Source organism: Protopterus annectens, chromosome 2.part1 (assembly GCF_019279795.1).
Source record: "Protopterus annectens isolate FY-2018-M chromosome 2.part1, PAN1.0, whole genome shotgun sequence".
Classification (NCBI taxonomy): domain Eukaryota; kingdom Metazoa; phylum Chordata; order Ceratodontiformes; family Protopteridae; genus Protopterus; species Protopterus annectens.
The window spans coordinates 748,235,327-748,253,109 of record NC_056729.1 but is presented as its reverse complement, the minus strand read 5'-3'; the positions used below and the strand labels follow the sequence as shown (position 1 = coordinate 748,253,109).

The following is a 17,783-nucleotide window of genomic DNA, read 5'->3' as shown; positions in this document are numbered from 1 at the left end:
GTCACTGTTGAAGTTAGACCCCATGTGCAAAAATGGGAAAAAGGGGTTGTGGATGGATGATGGATGGATAGATAGTAGGATAGAATAGCTGAGAAGTTTAAGAAGGTACAATTTGCTTCTTTTATGCAGTGAATGTCGTAAAGTGATAAAAGTAGGTTAGCGTGTCTGAGTTTTGAGATGGAGAAAAGGATAACAACTGTGATTTAAGTAAAAGATTTGACCATGAAGACCCTCCTATATGGGTTCCTTGGTTGAATAATATCTCAGTATGAGTATTGCTTTTTTAAAGAAAAATTCCAAGTTCAGGAATGTGTAAATTCTTGGCTGACACATGCACATGCGCACACACACACACGCACACACTATAATGGTTGCTTATAATGTGCCTATCTTCAGAGCCCATCAGTTCATTTTTGTCACTCTCAGTTTTCATCAGTAATGTCCTGTTTTGTCATGTCTAAGCATTTTGATAACTGTCTTGAGAGGCCTTCAGATTACCAGCAAAGAGACGCATCAATATTGCCTGTACTGCCTCAGGGAACCCCATGACATTGATAACTGCCACTGTACCAGATGCTCATCCTGTTAGATGCCAGCTATGGGAATGTCAGTAATCCACTTTACAGAGGCTGAGATGGTAGAGAGGAATTCACATGGGCACAAGCAGAAGGTTCCTCCTGACAGCTCCAGGCAAGTGTTGGAGCTTCATCACAGGAGAAAACATGCAAAGGTCAGACCCAGGCCTTAACCTGTTTGAGGTAAGCTGAGTGTAACCAACTCCCTGTTCTCTTTATTTGGTAAGCCTCCCTCATCTGTCAAGTCTGATGAATGAACTAGCCTGGCCTAAGTGAAAGATCTTGGAAGAGGTGAGCCCTCGACTCTCACGCTGAACAGTACATTACAACGTTCTTGCGCTACCATATCACCAGGTGATTAGATTAAGCCCTGGCCTGGTTCTGGGGATCAGTCATTCAGTGACAGATTGTGGATACTTTCCTTCTTGATTCAACCCGCAGGCTCAAGCAAACCATTTTGGTGTGGTTATGGCAAGAACTGCTCACCTGTGCTTTGCTGAGTCTTGCAGTTTGGGACCTGGTTTTCAGGCAGCTACTTCATGCCTGGTAAAATCTAGAGATGTGCATGCAGGATTGCACAGTTAGGTCTGAGACCCATGCCATCCCTGATGCAGACCTCTCTCCGCACTGCTCCATTTTTGGATGTAGTCTGACACTAGTTACCAGTCCTGTGACAGACGATAGCAGCCCATCATGCTCTCGCACTTGTGTGAGCTCAGTCCTGCAGGCAACATGGGAGTCCTAGTTCTGCCTTGTTTCCAGATTTACTGACGATAGCAAACCATTATCTTTCAGTGAACTAAGGTAATGAGGCCACCCCTCTGTCCATTTTCCCCTGAATGATCCCTTTTTTGGAGATACCCTCAGGCTGAGTTGTTTGGCCTGAATCTTAACAGCAATGTATTCACATACGTAATATGTGGATGGTATCTGCCCACACCATCCTTAGCTGTTTGTTTCTACATCACTAATTGCATCGAGAGAGAGAGTGCAGCACAGTTCAGCTTCAGCTGAAGCCACTAGCAAAAAAGCTGGAGCAGATGTACATTAATTGTACTATGGTTTTCTTTTCATATTTATCCATTAACAGATGTCTGGGGGGGAACAGGTACTCACACGGAAGTGTAAAGTGTCTACACGAGAGAAAGCTAACAAGTGTGCCTGCACATGTCAGATTTCTCACAGACATTACACAGCCTGGGTAAGTATACTGCCTGGGTCTATAACACAGTGTTACTAATTGTCAGGTTTGACAGGGCTTTTGTTCAAAGGCTTTTAACAAAAAGCAGGGACCACTCCACCCCACCCCCATCGACTCTGGCCTTTTTTTTTTTTAGGCTGGTCTTCCATTTCTGAACAGATGCAGCAACGGGGAAGAACAAACATTCCTTCGAAGTGAAAAAAAAAAAAAAACAGGAGAAGTGAATCCAAAGGAGAAGTCAAGAGTCCTTCAAAGTAAATAGTTCACTTGAGGCTCCTAGGGCCGAGTGTGTCAGCTCTGCTTAGGAACTTTACAAGCTCTCAGCCTTGATGTCTCTTACTGAGGCCTCTGGCAGTCCTCCTTGAAGACTGCCATTCCTTCTACCCTTAGCATGTCTCACTGGACTGAAGCCCAAGCAAGCAGACATAGGCTGAGTCCCCATTCTGGAACACTGCTTAAATATGAATTTCTCATGGCTGTTGACGAAGATGATGTCCATACCTCCCAAGAAGTCAGAACCCAGTATGTCCCATGTCAGATTCACAAGTCCTTGGAAGTTGTCCTCCCTTCCAGACACCTAGGGCATAGCCTTCAACTAGTCCTAATCATCGTCTTCGGGGGGGGGGGGGGGGGGCTCAGTTGCCATGACCCAAGCCAGCCTCCTTCCAAGAGTTAAGCTAAATTGGTTCAGGATTTCCTTCAGTCTGATTGAGAATAACTCTCTGTTGTCAGGAATTCTTCCACCAAAAAAGAGGGGAGTCTTCCTTGTGAGAGAGACTCGTTCCTCTGACTCTGAAAAGGAGAAAGAACTGGACTACAAGTCACAGATGTCCTCTCTCTCTCCTTGTCTATGACGCAGGTAGTGAGAGCATTCTGATCTCTGAGTAAGACCCAGCTGATTTGGCATTTGGGAATACTATTGCTGTCAGGGAGCATGTCCAGTGCCAATCTCAGGAGGCCTTCTCCTCTCAGAAGAGTTCCCTGGACCTTCTGGGACTGAACCCCCCCCCTCCCCCCACAAAGAAAAAAAATAGTAGCTAGTTCTTCAGTACAAAAAAAAAAACTCTTGGATGTCTTTCAAGCTTCTTCCCTAAAGTCAGACCACCCCCAGAGGCCTGACCACATTTTTATAGCGTACAGGACACTTGTCTGGAAATAGTTGATAACCGACCCAGATACAGTATCTGTGGAGTCAGCTAAGGGATCAAGACTGGATCCTGGGTACAGTGCTGTTCTCAGTGACAGGCCAAGCAAATTGCATGACATAACTGGGTAGAAAGTGAATACTTCAGCTTGATTGTTTTGGGAAGAAAATGTATTCTTCAGCACCCTGTCCTTTAGAGCTTTTAGTTGCCAAACTCACATTTTGAAGTACGAGGAATGTGTCCTCAAGCAAGTACAGGGTAGTTGTGAGAAATTGGGATTGCAGGATGAAACCTTTTTTTATCCTCAGCCAGTTCCAGACCCCTTTAAGGAAGAGAAGGCATGACTTAAAACTTGGGGTGTAATGCTCTGGGTTATCAGTGCTGTGCCACAGGGACAGTTATGAGGAGTCACACTCGGCTGAAGACTCTATCCCTGTCCAAGGTTATGAAGGCACAACTCCATGCCCCCTTAGGTAAGGAATTGCTCTTTGGGCCCCTTTCCTACACCATTTTCAAAAACTGGAGAATAAAGGGGTAAACTATGGAATTAGTAAAGCACATATTTTACCACCCTATTCCAGAAATATAACATCAGTTTACCCCTTTCCAAGCAAGGCTTTCCTAGTGAAGGCAGGGCAGAGGTAAATGTTCAAAGGGTATGAAGGTCACCAAGAATGTCACACTGAAGAATGAACAGCAAATAAATTTCTCTAAAACTTCAGTTTCTAGTGAGATAAAAAAAAAAGATGGTTTTCTTCAGTTCCAAAGGCCAAGAACATCTCATTGGCCCACTTTTAGTATGTTAACTCAGGGAATCATCGAACCCATGTCTGTCTTCTAGGACATGTCAGAAGAATCAGTCAAAATGTCCAGACAGCTCCTGAGCATACTAAACTACATGGCATCCACCATTTTGATGGCTCCCCTGGGAAATATTGCAATTTCGATCCCTGTAGTGTACACTGCATCAGTTTTGTCATGTGTAAAGTGAAATGGTGGCTGCAGAAAAAGGGCATGCCTTTCACAAATAGCCTTCCCCAGCCAGTCCTTGATTGAAGATGCTTGCGACATAGGCTGTGGTGCCCACACCATGAACTTTAAAGTACAAGGCACTTGGAGTCCCAGGGATATGAAACTGCATGTAAACGTTAAAGAAAGATGAGCTGGACCTCAGTGAATCTACTCTTGTGTCTTCTAGACAGAAAGCCACCTTGGATGTCACAAACAGATGGGAGTGTACCAGAGAAGGACTTGTTTGCTTCAGTGAGCAGCAGACATCTAAGGAAATTCTGATCCAAAGCAGTAACCTGTTAGCTTGGTCAGTTGATGCCTTCCCCCTAAATTTGGTGGGTTTAATTCTCTCTACTTTTCTTCCATTACTCTTGCTTCCCATAGTAGTTCAACAGCTGAAGGAGGAAAAGTCAGAAATTATCTTGCTTGCTGTTTTCTAGCCAAGACCACACTGGTTCTCCTACCTAATCTTGATAGTGAATGATAAAGTTCTACTGCTGCCCCAGAATATGAAGCTTTGACACAGAGTTGGAGGCCCCCTGATACATTCCACTCTGTACATACCAAAACAAAAAGCTTTAACGATATATTACTCTTTAGGCAACTTTCGTCTCAAGGCATGCTAGACGTTATGAGGGAAGCTAGAAAACCAAGTACAAAAACATGCCTAGCTAAAGGGAAAAGATTCTTCCAGTAGTGACAAAAGATGAACTAGCACTCAAAACAGATGGACATAACAGTGGCTTGGCAGTATCTAGCTGAGCTGTATTTTTACTAGCTTATGTTATCTTATGCCTCTAAAGGTACACCTTTCAGCCATTTCTACATACCTACCATTAGATTCTCCACTAATAGCTTGATCAGCAGACTTCTGGTATGGTGCTTGAGTAAGTCAGTCACAACTTGTGCCATGCTTGTTTTCTCTGTGTCAGTTAAGACAAGATAAAACCATAATTGAAAACAAAATGATAAGTAAGTAACCTGAGTAGTGTGAGGACCAACACATATGAAGAGAATACAGGAAAAGAATCTTAAGTCTTCCGTGATTGCGAAAGGAGATCATAAAAATTGTGGGAGTGCAGTCCAACATGGAGTCTGTGACAAAACAGAGCATGGTAGTGGTTTTCCTGATGTGCAGTTGCACAAAAAATGGACACACTACTTGGAGGTGTCTCAAATGAATCAGTCCCTTCGAGATTATATTAAGAAAATGGATCATACTCTGGCGGATTTAGAAGAGGCAGTTTACCAGCAGTCCAGTGAATTAGCAACAGTTAAGTCTAAAGATGTTGAGCACTAACAAATTGGAAGTATTGCACAAGAAGTTTTCTGACAAGTTGATTGAAATGGAAGATAGAGGAGAAAGACAATCTCCGTTTGTCAGGGATTCTTTTAAGGATCAAAGGACAAGATGGCAAGTCCTTTATTATAGGACAGTTGAGCCAGTGGACAGGGATTCCAGTTGAAGAAGTGCTGTTGGTTAGGGCACATAGAGTGTTGGTCCCGGGAAATTGTGAATCACATTAGCCAAGGACAGTTGTGGTGAAGGTGCAAAATTTTCTGCTGAACGAAAGACTACTATCTAACCTATAGAAGAAAAGATTGCAGTTGGCGATTGGGGTCAAAGTGTTTGCTGACTGCAGTTACTGTTTGGTGATAAAAAGGAAAATATTGCAGTTTGCCCCTTTATTTAAGCACCTGAAATAGCTAAATTTCTACTTTTGTTTAATTTATCCAGTAGTATTGAAAGTTAATTTTCTGACGAGGTTAAAATCCTTTGTAGAGCTAGGGTCAGCTATGGAAGCAATAGAAAGGTGCAGATCCTTTCAAGAGGAAAGTAACACTGTTGAAGACGACTTAGGGTCATCCATGAGCATGGAGAAATAGAAGAATCTGCCGAAGGAGAGCTGGCCAGGGAAATTTTTTTCTGTTTAAGATTCAAATGGAAGGCAGAAAAAGAGGATGGTCAAATTTATTGAGAAAACAAAAGATAAGGCCATGAAGGGATATCAGGAAGAGTGGTGGCAGTTCTAGAAGTGGTATTGAGAGCTTCAGTATAATAAGGAAGAATTTCCACTAGTTACATGAAGGGCTGAAAATAATATGTTTGACCGTGGACCTGATTAGAAGACATCGGAGTTTTTTTTTTGCACAGACTCAGACAGATGTTAGTAACGCATGTTGGATTTGAGACATGGGGAGCACATTTTGAACCAGTTATTGTCCGAACTTAGGAAAGAGTCAACAGCCAATTTAAGAGATGTTTAATTGACAGTGTATAGATGTTCTTCATCTCACATTGCTGCAGTCCTTACATATGGGTAGTCCGCTGTCCTCGGTCGGCCCGAATACCAAAGTATTAGGCTGACGTCGGTCAAGGCGCTTAAAACTGACATCAAGACGTCAGGGTACAAAAGCGCATGACCGACGTCATATCCTCAGTCTTTTTTGCCGCATGGTCCGATGCAGAAGCAGCGTTGCAAGTGCCGTTCGGCGTTCTGAAATTTTTCGAGTTCGGAGTTTCAGACCGAATCCAAGTTGGCTAAGTACCCCGTTGGGGAATATTTTGTTTTTTTCTTGCCTCAGTGTATTACCGGATGTCAGAAAAAGTGAATAACTGTATTTCTTGTGGGAAACAGATACCGCATAGGGATTATCATTCTTTGTGCATTCCTTGTTTGGGGCCTGAGCACGGCGTTGGGTGTCGCTTTGTGCTAGGTTCAATAAGCGCACTATTAAGCGAAGGTTAGATTGTGCTAGGCTGGTCTTCGGTAAGCGGTGCAATTATAATATGCCGTCGGATTCTCCGGCGCCCGCTTCTACGAAGAAGCGCAAAGACAAAACAGTTAAACCCAGGCAAGATGAGTCGTCCGTTCCGGACGCCGGTTCTTTAGAGGCTTCAGTGGAACCGGTGGTTCCGACGGAGACTTCTCTGGAGTCTCAGGGGGAGACTTTGATTTTGCAGGATGTGGCCTCTCAAGAGGCAGGTCAGGCTGAAGGGGCTTCTCAGGTTACTGTACTCCCCTCCCTTCCTAGGGTGGTTAGGCCCTCTCCTTCTGTTTCCAAGGCTTCTCCCAGAGGCAGGCCAGGTTTAGCTTCTGTTGGTGTCACTCCTAGTTCAGCAGGGTCTGTGCCTAAGAAGCACATGCTTAAAATGGCAGAAGATTTGATTACTCTGATTAGAGGTTCTTTGCCCCCTCCTGATAAGAGGCCTAGGGTGGAGCCAGAGTTGGGAAGTGTTGAGCAGGCTTCGGATGTTTCAGAGTCTTCGGCTGAAGACTTGCAGGAGTACTCTCCTTATTCTGATTCTGATGCAGATGATTCCACTCCTTCTGCTTCTCCTCCAGAGGATTTTTCTTTTCAGAGACACTTCATTCTATGAGGGAACATTTTAAGTGGGAAGGTCAGGACTTCTCTGATTCACGGAAAAGGCTTAGGGAATTTTTGCTTTTACCTCAACATAGGCCCTTAGCTATACCCCCTGTTTTGGATGTTGTGGAAGATGTGTTTTCAGAGGCTTCACTTAATCCTGATTCTCTGCCTCCTGCGCCTGTTAAACCGGATAGGTATTACAGGGTGCCTGAGGCTCATAAATATCTTTATAAGAGTCCTAGGGCGGACCCAGAAACTATTAGTCAGGGACCTAAGGGTGTCAAGGCCTCTGTTGTAAAAAATCCGGTTCCTCTAGATAAAGAGGCCAGAGCTTTGGATAGATGGGGAAAGAAGGTCTATACATCTTCTACCTTAGCTACGAGGGCTTTGAATTGCCAGTTTCATATGTTGAAATATCAAAACTTTCTTCTTTCTCAATTGAAGTCTAAGGTAGATGCTCTGGCGGAAGGCATTGAGTGTAAAGAATTACAAGATTTGGTGCATGTCTCTGAACAGGTGGGTAAGCATTCTTTACAATGTGGTTTTGATGCTGTGCAGGCCTCGTCTAGGGTGGCTGCCACTGGTTCAGTTCTTCGTAGGCACGCCTGGCTGAAGGATCAGAATTTATCTGACCATGTTAAGACAAGGATTTTGGATGCTCCTTTGCAGTCTGATGTGTTGTTTGGTTCACCTGTGGAGTCAGTCTTGAAGAAAATGGAAGACGAGGCTAAGTCTATGCAGGCGGTTAAAGATTTTTTGCAAGTTCAGCCTCCGAAGTTTAGTAGGAATTGGCCTGCTAAGGGGTGGACGTATCCTTCTTATGATTCTCAGTCTAGGGGTAGATCTAGACGTGGTAGGGGCAGAGCTCAGAGTTCTTTCAGACCTAGAACAGGGAGTTCACCTGCACAATCTTGGTGAGGGCAGGGGCCAGTCCTTTCGTAAACAGGCCCAATGACCTACTTTTCAGCTGCCAGATCCTTCTTGCCTGGCAGCACCTTTGGGAGGAAGGTTGGCACTTTTCAAGGAAAATTGGATTTTGATTACCCAAGACAAATGGGTATTGGATATCATACACCAAGGTTACAAGTTTTATTTCCATACCTTGCCTCCTTTCAAAGGCATGCCAGACGTTCCTCCTCAGCAAAGACTAGAGGCTCACAAACAAATTTCTCTACTACTTCAAATAGGGGCCATACAACCGGTCCCTCTGCCAGAAGTGGGCCTAGGATTCTATTCTCGCCTGTTTCTAGTACCAAAGAAAGGAGACACATGGAGACCAATTTTGGATTTATCTATCCTCAACACATATCTGGACATTCCCAAGTTCAAAATGTTGACGTTACAACAGCTTTTACCTCTGCTGGGCAAAGATCACTGGATGGTGACTCTGGATCTCAAGGAGGCTTACCTTCATGTTCCTATCAGGCCCAGTTGCAGGAAGTATCTGCGTTTTCGGGCTGTGACTTTTCATTATCAGTTCTCTGCATTGCCCTTTGGCTTATCTACTGCGCCCAGAGTGTTCACGAAGGTTCTGGCTCCAGTGGTAGCTTTCTTCAGGCTAAGAGGAATACAAATCTATCCTTATTTGGACGATTGCCTGATTCTGGCCCAAGGAAAGGACGAACTTCTTCATCATTTACAGTATGTGATGGCAGTGTTAAGATGCCTGGGGTATTTTGTGAACGAAATAAAGTCCAGTCTAGTACCCTCTCAGGACATGTGCTTTCTGGGTGTGAGACTGAATACAGCATCCCAGATGGCCTTTTTGACCCCGGACAAACAAAAGAATCTTTCTCTTTACTTCCACCAATTGTCTCGTCAGTCCAGGCTGACTGCAAGGACAGTCCTTCAAGCCTTGGGGTTCATGGCATCTTGTATTCTGGTACTTCCCAATGCCAAACTGCATATGAGGAAGCTACAATGGTATCGCAAAAATGTATGGACACAGCACTGCCAAGATATGGACACTGTCATTCAGATAATACCTTGCATTCAAAAGGAATTTTTGTGGTGGGCTCAGGAATGTCACCTAAACAAGGGACTCTCTGTGACCCGACCAGAGGCGAGTCAGATTCTAACGACAGATGCCTCAGACAAAGCTTGGGGAGCTCATCTAAATGGAAAATGGGTACAAGACACGTGGTCTGCCAGACTTCAACATTTACATATCAACTTGAAGGAGATGTTTGCAGTCCAATTTGCATTGATAGCTTTCAAGGATTTACTTCTTCCAGGGCAGGTGTTGATTCAAACAGACAACACAACTGTCATGTGGTACATCAACAAGCAAGGGGACGATTCATATCCTCTATGCAGACAAGCAATGATTTTGTGGGAGACTGCTCTCAGTTTACAGCTAAATCTTCAGGCAAGGTTTCTGCCAGGAGCACAGAACTCCTTAGCAGATGTGTTGAGCAGACAAATTATGGATCCCCACGAGTGGAAATTGGATCCTCATGTATTTCAGAAATTGACAGTGTTATGGGGAACTCCAGACATAGATCTGTTCGCTTCTCCACAAAATTACCAGCTGCCAAAGTTTTGCACAAAAAGGTTTCATCCCACAGCTTGGAAAGTGGATGCTCTCTCATTCAATTGGAGCAATCTTCACGTGTATGCCTTTCCACCTCTGCCTCTCCTCCCAAAGGTACTCCTGAAGGTCAGACAGGACAAGCCAACCATGATTTTAATAGCTCCGGATTGGCCTCGACAGCACTGGTACCCATTACTGAGAAGTCTGGTGCAGGAGCCTCCATGGCCTTTGCCTTGATTCCTCACCTGCTGTCTCAGGAGAACAGTCATTTACTCAATGTCAAACTTCACTCTCTACATCTAACAGCCTGGCATATTCTGTTTTAAACCCGGGAGGGTCTCAGCTTCCACAACAAGTTTTGAATGTTATTTTGGAGGCCAGAAGGCCTAGTACAAGGAAAGTTTACGCAGATAAATGGAGGAGATTTTTATTTTGGAGTACAGCAAAGGACTTTGATGTTTCTAAACCTAATTTAAGTGTTGCTCTTCAATACCTTACTGAGTTATTGGACAAAGGTTTGTCCTTCTCCTCTATAAGGGTTCATGCTGCAGCAATTTCTGCTTACTATGACTGTGACCCACCATTATTTTCTCATCCTTTGTTTAAGCAATTCCTTAGAGGGGCAAAGAATATAAGACCCCCACGTAGAGCTCCTACTCCTGCTTGGGATCTCAATTTTGTGTTGGAGAAACTCACTCTACAACCTTTTGAGCCTGCGGCAACTGCAGAGTTGAAATATTTATCATGGAAGACTGCTTTTTTGTTAGCCATTACCTCTGCGAGAAGGGTTTCTGAATTACAGGCCCTTATGGCGGTTGAGCCTTTCTTAATTTTCCACAAGGATAGGGTGTCTTTGCGTACTAACCCTTCTTTTATGCCTAAAGTGGTTTCTAGTGTGGCTTTAAACCAAACTATTCATTTGCCTACTTTTATGCAAACCCCAAAATAAAGGGGAGAGGATTTTGCACACTTTGGATATACACAGACAGTTGCGATATTATTTGAGCAGAACTAAAGGGTTCAGGCAGTCTCAGCAGTTGTTTAATTCTTTTGCTTTGGGTTCTCAGGGCAAACCTGTTTCAAAACAAACTATTTCTAAGTGGATTGGTTTTTGTATTGCTTTCTGTTATTCCCATCATGGTAAGGAGATTCCAGCTGGGATTAGGCCTCATTCCACTAGGGCTACTGCCACTTCGACAGCTTTTTTAAGGGGAGTGGCTACTAAAGATATTTTGGAGGCAGCTACTTGGAGTTCAGTGCATACTTTCTCTAAGCATTACCACCTTCCACTTTACTCTAAATCTAGGGCTGGATTTGCCACTGCAATTTTACAGGGCATTTTGGCAGGCCCTAATGCTTTATAGTTTTGCCATCCTCCCTTACCTCTGCTTTGGGATTCTACCCATATGTAAGGACTGCAGCAATGTGAGATGAAGAACATAGTACAGTTTTGTACCTACCATAAATGTAGATGTTCGAAGATCCACATTGCTGCAGTCCAATTTACCCTCCCTCCTTCCCCTCTGTAGTTAGAGGTGGTGGTGTGGTTTGGGTTGTACATATTGTAAATATGGTTAGTGCAGGGGTGGTTGGTTATTTTTTGCTGTTTTTTGGCTTTGGCCTTTCTTGTTAGGGCCTTCTGACATCTGGGGCAAGAAAAGACTGAGGATATGACGTTGGTCATGCGCTTTTGTACCCTGACGTCTTGATGTCAGTTTTAAGCGCCTTGACCGACGTCAGCCTAATACTTTGGTATTCGGGCCGACCGAGGACAGCGGACTACCCATATGTAAGGACTGTAGCAATGTGGATCTTCGAACATCTACATTTATGGTAGGTACAAAACTGTACTTTATAGAAAACTGATGAGTGATGTATTGGAGAAAAATATCAGTATTTCATTTTTCAGCCTCTCTGTCGGGTAGGCTTGAGATTATTTTTTGGAGAGGGAAATGCTTAAGAACACTTGTAAAGAAGTGCTGTATTCAGTGAGGATGCAAGATTATTTTGGGCAAATAAACAGTACCTCTATTAGGAAATTATAAATGAAGCACCATCATAACGGTGACATGGTAAATAAAGTAAATGAGACCATTTTTATTTTATTTTTATTTTTTATTGTATTTTTACATTTGTAAAAAAAAATAAATAAATAAATCAAACACCATCATAATAACGGTGACATGGTAAATAAAGTAAATGAGACAAAGTTCTACAAGGGCAAGTTGCCACTCCAAGGTTTGAGAGGGTCAACAGCCCTGAGTGAATAATTCTAGTTGGTTGGCTATGTGTATTAAAATGAAAATTTCTCCCCTTTAAGGGAGGCGACAGAGTAGAATGCAAGAGGGCTCAGACAGCATGAAAGGAATAAGTGATGAACTCTCTCTTTATCTCGATGTAGTCGAGCAGATGCTCACAGGTGTTCATTGGAGATACTGATGCCCTTCGGGGGCTAAATCTGTTTTATACCTACTGTTTTATTGCATGTTGAAAGGTTATGAAGTGATGAAGGGGAATCTTTTATTTTTCTAGCTGGCATAAATATGAGGGAAAACTGTATTAAGTGATTATTTCTCAACATTGGAAGGGAAAATAAAAGTTGCAAATGAAGGGGAGGTAAGCTGTATGTATTAATAATGTAAGTCAGTGGTGTTTGAATTTGAAGTTAAAACTGATCTCATGGAATATTTATGGGCTGCTCAACTCTGGTACATGCGCTAAAGAATGCAACAGCACATTCTATTGTTACAAGAGGTACACTTACATAAAAATGAATATTTTAAAATACGAATACAATGACTTAATTAAAGGGGTATTTTGGGAGGGATATGGTGCAGAAGCATTGGAAGGCAGGAAAAGGGGGATTCCTAACAGTGATGGGAAAAAACTCGTCATTTAAAATAGAGGATGTCAAAGCTGACCAGCAAGGGAAATATGTGCTCCTTAGACAGGATTGGAGAGACAGAAAAATGACAGTAGATAATTTCTTCTATACTAATTTGGAGTGGGAGATAAGAATTAAGAGAATTCCTAATCAAGATTGAGGTTCGTGTAGGGAGTAGTGCTGTTTGGGGATGACTGGAATATTACAGACAAACAAGATATGATGGTAGGTCCGAGAAAATACAGGTTAGGGAGAGAGAGTTTAGTGCTGAAGAAGACCTTAAAACTTTATGGTTTTTATAGATGGGAAGGGATAGGTTTCATTTCCATTGAAACAAGCAATTTATAAGTCGCTCCAGTTTGGCATTATGGCTAGACTGGGCATATGGTAAATTTCTTTGTGGCATATGTGTTTGACAGGAAAGGCAAGTGCATACTACTTCTACTGTCAGATCACACTCAGTTAGGTCTGGAAATTTAAAACCCCAGAGTGCTTTATGCAAACAGGCACTGGAGACTGGGTTTACATTGGCTGAGGAATGTAGAAAAGCAGTAGAGAGTTTGTGAGAGACCTAGGGGGGCTCAAAGACCCATTCCTGGACAAAAGCACAGGAGTGGAAATTTATTAAAAGAGAGATGCATGAGAGAATTCATGCGTTGAGAACCAAGAGTAGAAAAAGAGGATGGGAAAAGAATATAGCTGATTACAGAGATTGAAAGTTTTACAGAATAAGGTGGAGGAAGTAATGGAACAGGAAATATTGGAGAAATTAGATATGAAGAGAAATTAGATATGAAGAAGAGGGGTGGCCACGGTGATGCAGCGGTTAGCATTGTTGCCTCACAGCAAGAGGTTCTCTAGTTCGATCCTCGGCTGGGGTGTCTTCTGTGCGGAGTCTGCATGTCTCCCTGTGGTTGCGTGGGTTTTCTCCGGGTGCTCCGGTTTCCTCCCACATCCCAAAGACATGCTGTAAATGGATTGGACACACTAAATTGGCCCTAGACATGTGTGTGCGTGTGTGCCCCTTCCTTGGAAGGTTGGGCGCTGGGTTGGCAACTCGACACCATAAAACTCTGCCAATCATGAGCGGACAGGTGATCCACTGTGGCGACCCCTAACCGGGAAAAGCCAAAAGAAGAAGATATGAAGAAGAGATTCCAAGCAATGGATAGTATTGGAAACTTTAACTCTCCAAAATATCAGAGTACAGGCAGGTGGGCTGAGACGGACAAAAACAGAGAAATATATTATGAAGCTAAGGAGCCTGGGAACAGAGCAGATAACTTAAAAAAAAAAAAAAAAAAATACTAGAAGCATTTTTTTGCAGATTTGTACAGAAAAGAGGAATGAGATAATTGGCAACAGATGATACTGTGTAGTTATTTTTATTTTTATTTTTTTTTTTGAAGGATTAGATATCCCAAGCGTTACTAAGGAAGAGAATGGTGGTCTTATGCGACTTATTACTTTGGGGAGAAATTGAAGAGCATTTGAAAAATTCGTCAGGAGGGTAAAACCCCCAGCAGGGATGGCCTCCCATTAAAATTATGGAAAATGCTTAAGCACAATGTATTACCAAAATGGCATGCTTTATTTAGGGTAATATAGATGTCTGGAAGTAGTTAGGATTCCTGGCATGAAACAGTCATAACCCTACTGCTGAATCATGAAAAAGATCTTTGCACCCCAGGCTCGTATCAGCCTATTTCAACACTTCCCCATGATCACAAAGTGTTTTTAAGCATCTAAGCAGCCAGATTGGCAAGGCTATTATCTACACTGGTAAAAAAATTATCACTGCAGGTTTGTTAAGAAAAGGCAAACTTTTGGTTGTGTTTTAAGGGGACATTTTATACATGCCAAGGCTGATAATATGCAGCAACAGATGGCGTTGTTGAGTCTAGATGCAGAGAAGGCATACCACAGGGTATGTTGGAAACATGGAAGATATTACAGTTAATCGGATTTAAGGAGGAATTTGTACAGCTACTTCAGGGAATATATGTAATGTCAATGGTTGTAATAAAAATAAATGTGAGGCTAATGGGGCATGTGCATATTGAAAGGGACATGCATCAAGGATTCCCCAATCTACTTTACTTTTTGCACTCTCACTAGAGCCTAATTTTGTGAGCCTCTAGCTCACAAAATGAGGCGATCAGTGGTTGGGGAAGGTCAGGGGAGGAGGAAAAGATTGCATTAATTGCAGATGACATAATTTTGTTTTTGACCAACCTATGGATGGATATTGATGTAGCATACAGAATATTAGGACATACAGAATATTAGGACAATCTGAGTTAGTATCAGGATTCAGAATAAATAAAAGACCAAAGCCTTGGGGATGAATTATGTGCCATCAGTGAAATTGATAAAAAGTTACCCTTACTGTGGGGCTATTACAGTTTAAGGTATTTTAGGTAATTTGGCTAGCCAAAACAGGTAACAGATCTGCCAAAACTTCTTGGGAGCCCAAAAGAGAGAAAATTTGAGAAATGATTTAGTGGGACTTGTTGAATCTAGATTAGAGAATACAAGCCCTCAAGATGTTTGCGGTACCCCAAGTGGTATATCTTTCACAGTTATTAATTTATGATCCAGGTGAGAGGTTCTGGGAAAAACTTAGGAAAATCATTATGTAATTTATTTGGAAAGGAGGCCATCCCTGTGTTCAGTGTCAAAAAATTATATTGCCAGTAGAGGAGGGGGGATCCCAACCTGCAGGAATACCATCAAGCCTCAAAGTTGAAAATGTATCTTTTGCAAATTAGTGATTTGACTGTGAAATTGCTGTTGATAGAATAAGAGAATTTGAGACTAGTAGATCAAATGTGAGGGGATGGGAAAGTTTGTTATGAAAAGGACATAGTTTGGGATACTTAACTGAGCTGATACAGAGGATGTAGGATTTATTCAGGAGTAAAGAATGTAGAGTTTGGTAGTTTGAGGTCTTACCAATAGGAATGGCTAAAAGTCTCTAATATACATATGAGGGAGATCTGGGAATGGCAAGAAGGATTCTGGGAGCAATTGGAGAAAAAAACAGAGGGAGATTGTCATGGGACAAGAATACAGGATAAGTTTTGCCTGAAGGAAGATAATCAGTTAGCTTATAGGGCATGCTGTACAATAAATTGGAAACATACTAAGGAGAGGCACAGAAAAGATTAGATACAACCAGAGCTGAAAAATATAATCTGATGTTGTAAATCTTTATTCATTCCTTACTGTTAGGACTTTGGTTCTGTCCTTGGAACAGAGATGGCCGTTACCAAGCTCATGCCAGCCAAAAACTCTCAGCTAAGACCTACCCACAATGCCCCTCTCATAGTTTCTTCAGATCTTGTTTGCCGCATTCCTGGTCAGACGTGCTAAGCCTTCTCTCAGCTAAGTGTTAGCTTTTTGTGTTTTTTTTCTCTAGTCTATTGTGCTGTAAGGCAGTTTTTTCTTGTCGTCCTTTTCTATCTCTACTTTATTCTTTCAGGACTAAGCCCTACCCACTATCTTTGGTAGTTCTTCATACCATCGTTGGTACTACTCCTTCTCTCCCTGTCTTAGTAGACCCTCTATTACCTTTGGTATTTCTTAGTACCATTGTTGGTACTCTTTCCTCATCTGGAAAAAAAAAGTGCTTTCTCTTGTCTTGTTGTTAGCTATTTAGTTTTGTTGTGTGGTTAGTGTGGTATACTCTCTGTTATGGCGGATGAAGCCAAGCTTGGTTTCAAACAATGTGATAAGTGTGGGCGTAAGTTGCCCAATTCTGATGGTCGCGCCCGGTGTGTTTACTGTTTGGGCGTTGGCCACCTTAATGTTTCTTGCGATATTTGATGTTCTTCGTGTTTCACTGTTGCAGTCATTACATTTGGGTTATCTGCCTGCAGGTAGCCCTCAGCCGACCTGAATATCAAAGTCTTGGATTCCTGTGCTGGATGCTGTTTCTTCTTCCATGACATCAGGTCGTCAGGGGTATAAAACATGCAGCCGACGCCGTTACATCAGTCTTTCTTGCCGCGTGGTGCCCAAAGCAGAAGCAGTTCGCAAGTGCCGGTCGGACGACTTCTGAAATTTTCATTTTCGAGTTTCAGAACCGAAGTCTTCAAAAAAGCTAAGTACCCCGTTGGGGATCCTTTTTCTTACACTTAGCCGATGTCAGTAAAAGTTAACAGCTGTTTTACCTGTGGAAAGCAAATACCTCGTAAAGATTTTCATTTGTACTGCATTCCTTGCTTAGGTCCAGGCAACGACGTCCCTCGCTGTCAGTTTTGTGCCTTATTCAACCCCCGAACTATTAGTCATCGGTCTATTTTTACAGCAAATTATTTTGGTACTTGGTTTAACTATCCAGAAATGGCTTCAGTAAGCCGTCCGACTACCGACATTCCGAAAAAAACATAAAGATAAATACAGATGTAGACCGCATAGGTCCAAAACTGCCGAAGATGCTTCCGTTAAGCTAGTTGCCAGTTCACCAGTGCTCAGTGAAGCGCTTTCGCAGCCCCTGATACCCGCTACTTCAGATTTGCAGGCCTCTACTGAGACCCATTCGTAGTCCGGTATGTTGGGAGATGCTTCTTCGACTATGGAACCTGTGGATGTCTTTACCTTGGATGGGTCCGGAGCTGCTGTGCAGGCACCAGGTTCTGAGGGTGTATTCAGGCTTACAGATTTGCATTTCAAACAGACGCCATCTTCTTCATCAAAGCCTAAAATTCGACCCACGCCTAGAAAACCGACGTCCAAACTGCATGGTCAGGACCATATGCCTAAAAAACAAATGCTTAGAATGGCTGAATACCTTATTACTTTAATTAGGGGAAGCCAGCCTTCCCCCTCTAAGAGACTTAGAACTGATTTTCCTTCTGATTCTTCTGATCAGGATTCTGAAATTTCTGTTTCTTCTGATTACCGGGATTTGTCCTTATCCACCTATGAAGATTCTGATGCTGAGGATTCCATTCCCTCTGCTTCCCCTCCAGAAGTTTTTTCTTGTGGTGAAACCTTGCACTCTCTTAGGGAGCGTTTCAGATGGGAAAGCCAGGATTACTCTGGACTCCAAAAAGAG

The 17,783-nt window shown here is 42.7% G+C and overlaps 1 protein-coding gene across 2 annotated transcripts in view; it reads left to right on the top strand.

Moving 5' to 3' along the window:
- Nucleotides 1–17,783, top strand: part of FRG1 (FSHD region gene 1) — a 466,841-nt gene that overhangs the window by 338,049 nt on the left and 111,009 nt on the right. The gene's annotated exons all lie outside the window — the stretch shown is intronic.